This window comes from Eublepharis macularius, chromosome 10 (assembly GCF_028583425.1).
Source record: "Eublepharis macularius isolate TG4126 chromosome 10, MPM_Emac_v1.0, whole genome shotgun sequence".
Classification (NCBI taxonomy): domain Eukaryota; kingdom Metazoa; phylum Chordata; class Lepidosauria; order Squamata; family Eublepharidae; genus Eublepharis; species Eublepharis macularius.
Window position 1 is genome coordinate 57,553,309 of NC_072799.1, and position 6,404 is coordinate 57,559,712.

Here is a 6,404-nt window from a genome sequence, read left to right on the forward strand (position 1 = left end):
TATTATTATTAAAGTCTTATTTTAATATTCTACACAGCAAAAGGCAGATGCATGCATTCTGAAACTTAACCGGCAGCTTGATGAATGGCTGGCCTACTATTCTAATCACATTGGGGATGAGCAGTGTGATGGTGTGTACTCCTCCCACAGAACAAATGTTTCTATTAACATAGATGTTAATGTAAAATGCCTTTACATTTTCTCTTTGCTTCAACATAAAATGATTTATGTAATAGATTCTTTATTGCACAGTGTTTTCTAGCTGTGCACCTGATTTAATCACGTCTGTCTGATAGGTAGCAAGCATTATATATTGTACAATCTATTATTCAATATTTTTTTTCAGACCTTGAAATGTTATTTTGCCTGCCTGAAGTTCCCAGCCTTGTTCAAACATCTGATTGGCTTTGCTGTTGACAGACCGGTGATATCTTCCCTTGCAATCAAATAATACAATAGAGAAGGAAAACAAATGTATGAATTGCCACCTGTAAATGTGTGCTTTCCTTGCCCTACATCTGCAAGGGCCTTGGCAGCTGCTTCCCACTCTAGGCTTATAGATGTTTACAAACTATCTAATAGTACAGAAAATGAAGATGGATTGTCTACAAATTGAGAACAACTTTGAGTTTCTCCAGATGATCAGTGAATGTCTGTCCTAGCCACTATTTAGATTTTTGCCATAATTCACCCCCAAGATCCTTGCATGGAGAGGAGCTTTCACACTGGTAGCCGGTTTTGTTAGTATTACTGTTGTATGTAATGTTTGTACTGTTATATTACATGCAGCAGTGTGCTCCTGGAAGGAAGCCTGCATTTGTCATCTCAGGCTGTGTCTGTGTTTCCCGATGCTGGATCAGGAGCTTACATGAAGCACCCAGTGGAGATCAAATGTGGATCTAGCTCTACAGCTAGCCAATGAAATCTTTAACAGGACTGTGTACAAAGAAAGCTTGCTTTGCAATCAGTTTTTTTAACGCAGGTGGAAACGCATGTTCCACTATTTGTATGTCAGTGTAGATTTTTTGTGAATATTACTAATCAGATGCAGGATTGTGTTACACACAAATATCTCTGAATTAGAGGTGTGATTAGAGGCTTTTTAAAAAACAGGGTCCCCTTTTCAAGAAAGCACTGAGACATCCATGGCAGGAAAGAGGGCAGGTTATACTACTGTTTTATTTTCCTCAAATTCAATTCAGGATAGTTGTGTTTTTCAGCATTAGACAAAGGGAATGTACAATTTTCAAAATTATATATAGAATATTTTGGAGCAAGTTTAAAGCAAAATATTTGTCAAATAGTAAGGCATTGCTACTAGGAGTGGAACTCAGTGGGTTGCCCTCGGCGGAAATGGTCACATGGCTGGTGGCCCCGCCCCCTGATCTCCAGACAGAGGGGAGTTGAGATTGCCCTCCGTGCCGCTTGGCAGCGCAGAGGTCAATCTAAACTCCCCTCTGTCTGGAGATCAGGGGGCGGGGCCACCAGCCATGTGACCATTTCCAAGAGGTTCCGGGACTCCGTTCCACCGCATTCCAGCTGAAAAAAAGCCCTGCCTGCACCACTCGACCACATTCCTAGCTGTAGAAATAGGTGTACAGAAAAGAAAACTGCATTTTCTCAGGTACAGATTCATGTAATCTGAGTGCTTGAAAAAATACAACATTTTTCCAACCAAAGGGAGACACAAGGTAGAATGCCCCCCCTCCTGCGGCCCCCTCAGCCAACAAAGGGATAAAGACTGCATTTTGATTCTTCTCTAAAATGATGACTTGGGAGGACCCTACCAAAGTGATTTTAAATTGCAAAGAAACATTAGTATCCAGAATATCCATAAAAGAATTCTGCAATGCACTCTTGCAAGTATTTAACAGCTTGTGACAAGCTTTGTATTATTAAATTAGAGTTCTCTCAGTTCCATTAACACTAAAGAGCCGTCAACAAGTTGCCAGGGGTTTTACTCTCTATAAAGTGCACTCTTGGAAGAGAACAAAACCAGGCCTATTGACAGTATTTATATTCCACTACATTCACAGGACAAATGACCGTAAGTATTCATTTTTGTTGTTCACAGTGTTTTCTATTCCTTTAAACCCACAAAAATTTGCATAAAAAAGAAAATATGCATGGTGATTCTTGACCTTCTGATGCATCAGTGTATGCTGCATTAATGTTTGCTGTTTCCTCTTGAAAATCTTTGTAACTGTCAGTTTTATATAAGTCTGGTTTTTCTAAAGCAGCTCAGTAGGTGGGATGTTTTCAGAGAAGGCTCACAATAAAGAATTCTTCATCATGTTATTCTGCCCTCTTCTCTGCTGCCACCAAATATGGTTAAGAACTTTCTGCTTTCAGCCAGTATTAGCCCTTCTCAGAGATTTATGTTCTGCGTCTTCCCACACAGAAATGCCCACAAAAACAATAGAATTTAACTTTTCTGTCTGGTGGGATTTGTGTTCTCAGGCTTCAGTCATTAAAGGCTCTGCTACTGGCCCTGCTCTTGTCAATTTTATCTTTATTTCCTCTTGCTCTATTGAATGGTCATCGATGGGGGCTTATTTGCATTTCTTTGCCAATCCTGTTGATTTTCTTTCTACTTTTTCAGTGCTTCCTGTGCTGATACTGGCATTTTCAACGCCACAAAATAACACTAAAAATGAGTTACAAGCTATTAAACGCAAGTCTTTAAAATCAAGGAGAAATAAAGTAGTCTTCTCCAGCATTTCTTAACTGTGAAATGTGGCAACATAAACTCAGTATGACATGGGCAGCACAGTCCTAAGTGGGAGATGGAAAGAGCTCAGGGAGAGGACTAAGGCTTACGCGGGCGTAACCCCTCATTCGCCAGTGGCCACCCAAGGTGCGCTACTGCTGAAGGGCTGCTGCCAGACAGAATGGAAAGACCACCCGGGGTTAACAGAACAATAAGAAAGTGTATTCACTGAAGATACTAAATGGTGTTTAAAGTGACAGTGCTCTATGTAAACATATTCAGTAATGCTCACAATAAATACAGTAAATACAATTTACAAAAATGTAATTCATACAATGATGTCTCTCAAAACCATGCCAGAGGACTAACAGCCCCGTTCCGACAATGCTAGGAACAGGGAAAATAGCTCCAAGTTCAAATGAGGCAAGTCTATAATGTCAATGTTCCAAATATATTTCTCTTCCTTCTTGTAGTAGGAATCTTCCTATTTTTCAAATTAGAAATCTTTCAAGGTGGTAGCCCTAGCTGAGGCCAGCTGAATGGCAGGTTTCGTCACTTGGACTTCATTAGGGGCTGTAAAGGACCACTACATAACATATACAAAGGACATTAAGACATTGCAAAGCATACAAAAATGTTTAGCTGAATGAATACAGAAGGCATTTTTACAAAAAGCTTACCCATGTCTAGTCTCATTATTTCACTGAACCCGGAGGGTGACGCAGATCAAATAAACCTTGCATGCCTACTCCAACTTCCTTAAACTTATATACTAAAGCTCATCTTGTTCCAATTAAAGGTGCAGTAACCCCCAAACTAATGTATGTAAAATTTATACTGCAAACCCTAGGGATATGGGTCATAAGATGTAGGGCTTTTCCTCCCAGAAGATTCTTTAATAGTGCATTATAGATGCGGACACTGTTCTATACGTCCTTTAATTTTAGAGGGTAACAGTACTGAAGCACCTCCACAGAGACGAAAAATTTATCTGAAACACTTCTCAACATGTCAGACAAGTGGAGTAGTATACCTTCTCATCTGTCCATGTCCAAAAATATATGTAGGCAGCACTATAAGACCACTGAGGGTTAGAGTCCTGGAGCATATGTCAAGAATCAGGAACAACGTGGTAGACGCTCCCTTGACTCAGCATTTTTCTAAATTAAAACATGATGCCTCTGCACTTAAGGTTACAACCTTGTTTGTAGCACAGAAGGGCTCATCTCAACATATTACTAGAGAATTGTTGAGAAGGGAAGCCAAATGGATTTATACATTGAATGCTCTGCAACCTCATGGATTGAACAATAAGCTTACATTACAGTGCTTTTTGGGTTAAAGGAAGATTATGTTGTGGCATCGTAGTCATTTCTGTGGTTGTGATATATTGTGATGAATTTGGATTTTGCCTAATGCACTAGGAGGAAAAGCCCTACATCTTATGACCCATATCCCTAGGGTTTGCAGTATAAATTTTACATACATTAGTTTGGGGGTTACTGCATCTTTAATTGGAACAGGATGAGCTTTAGTATATAAGCTTAAGGAAGTTAGAGTAGGTACGCAAGGTTTATTTGATCTGCATCACCCTCCGGGTTCAGTGAAATAATGAGACTAGACATGGGTAAGCTTTTTGTAAAAATGGGCTACCACCTTGAAGGATCTCCAATTTGAAAAAAAGGAAGATTCCTACATCAACAAGGAAGAGAAATATATTTGGAACATTGACATTATAGACTTACCTCATTTGAACTTGGAGCTATTTTCCCTGTTCCTAGCATTATCAGAATGGGGCTGTTAGTCCTCTGGCAGAGTTTTGAGAGACCTCATTATATGAATTACAGTTTTGTAAATTGTATTTACTGTATTTATTGTGAGCATTACTGAATATGTTTACATGGAGCACTGTCACTTTAAACACCATTTAGTATCTTCAGTGAATACACTTTCTTATTGTTCTGTTAAGCCCGGGTGGTCTTTCCATTCTGTCTTCCAGCCTTTACCGGGGATTGCCTTTGCTTGTTACATTTAGATGGGCTGCTGCCAGCAGCCATGCTTGGCGGCCAGCTGGAGGCATAGCTACAGCGCAAGTTCCCATGTGGGTGCCAGAGGGGCAGGGAAGGGACGGGCCACAAGTTAATCAGCTTCCAAAGCTGTCCCAGGCCAGAGAATACCCTCTGCAGTGGTGAAAAGTTATGCCATGAAAAATGGTGGCATATCCCATAGGCGCCCATTGAATGGGAAAACTTGGGCCCCCCTCCTGGCACCTTGCCCCACCCACGCAGCCTGACAGAGCATAGAATGACAACTACTGCAGGGGCCAATCAGCATGCATCCCTGTGGTGGCCAAGCCCCCCTCCGTGCACCCAGTCAGCTCCCCAGGCACCCTACATAACCTCTGGCTCTGTCGCCCATGAACCCAGATAAGTGGGGAGGCAGATGGAGGCTCTGCCTGGCAGCCCCCTGCCATGGGGACTTAAAGCGCAAGGTGGGCAAGTGGGTGCTCACAGTGGTGGGCCACAAGTGCACTGGGGGGGGGGACTTGGTAGAATATAGGGAGTATTTTGCACTCACGCAAGGGAAGAAGAGCGAAATCCAGAATGTCTGACTAACAACCACCACCAAAGTACTCTTGCAGGTTGTCTGATTCCAGAGTTCTGGCTCAGGAAGGGGCAAGGGAGCACTAACAGGTAAGAAGGAGCTGGGGTGGTGGCTACCCTGGCTCGCTGATTTCTGCCAGCTGCCCCCTCACCTGAACCCTCCTGAAGGCCAGCCTCTGCAGGTGAGGCTCACTGGTTGGGGGGGGGGGCAGCAGCAGCGCCTGCCTACCACAGACACAGTTGCCCAGAAAACTGCTTTTGACGCAGCCATGGGGGGGCACCAGCTACCCATTTGTTCACTCTGTTCACTCTCCCTCAGCTGTGGCCCCTCCCAGTAGAGGAGGAAGTGTGGCCACAGGTTGGGTTGACTGGGTGTTCATAAATCCCTGTTGATGGAGGGTACTCAGCGTCTTGACTTCCTCCCTCACAGGATAAGACCATCCCGATGCAGAGTGCTTTCTCACCAGAGAGCCATGCATCATATGGTTTGCTGCTCCCAACCATGGACACCTCCCTGAACGTTGCAGACTGGACTTGGCCTTGGACCGGGCTGGGTCATTTGCCACATGTGTGTCTGTTTCCCTTGCAGGCAGGTTGCACCTTGTCCAGGAGACCAAGGAGCATGGCTGTTACAGCCCCCGGTGATCCTCTGCGAGTGCCATTCAGATCCAGCCCAAAGAGCAGTTCCCCAAGGCAGCCTGCATCTCAACCTTGGCCCTGTGAGGGCAGAACGGGGAATGGATTTTGCAGCTGACTGCTGCGCAAACTGCCTTTGCTTCCTTTCCAGCCAAGGGACATTGGCAAGACACATGTCCAGACAACCTCTTCACCTTTTTCAGTTTAATAAAATATGTATTGAAAAACAGCAAATTGCCTGTCTGTTTGCTTGACAGTAGATGACAGTAGCCCCTCCCAACTCCTCATAGGGATGTCTTTTAACACGTCCCAGCGAATGATTCCTGGCTCAGGGCTGGGATGGATGGGGTGGGCTCTACTGCCAGAAGGAGAAGGTGTCCAGTGGCACTTCAGGGCTCCATCCAGCTTCCCAGCCCCCTTCCCCCCCCCCACAACATAACTGCAGGCAGTGGGAT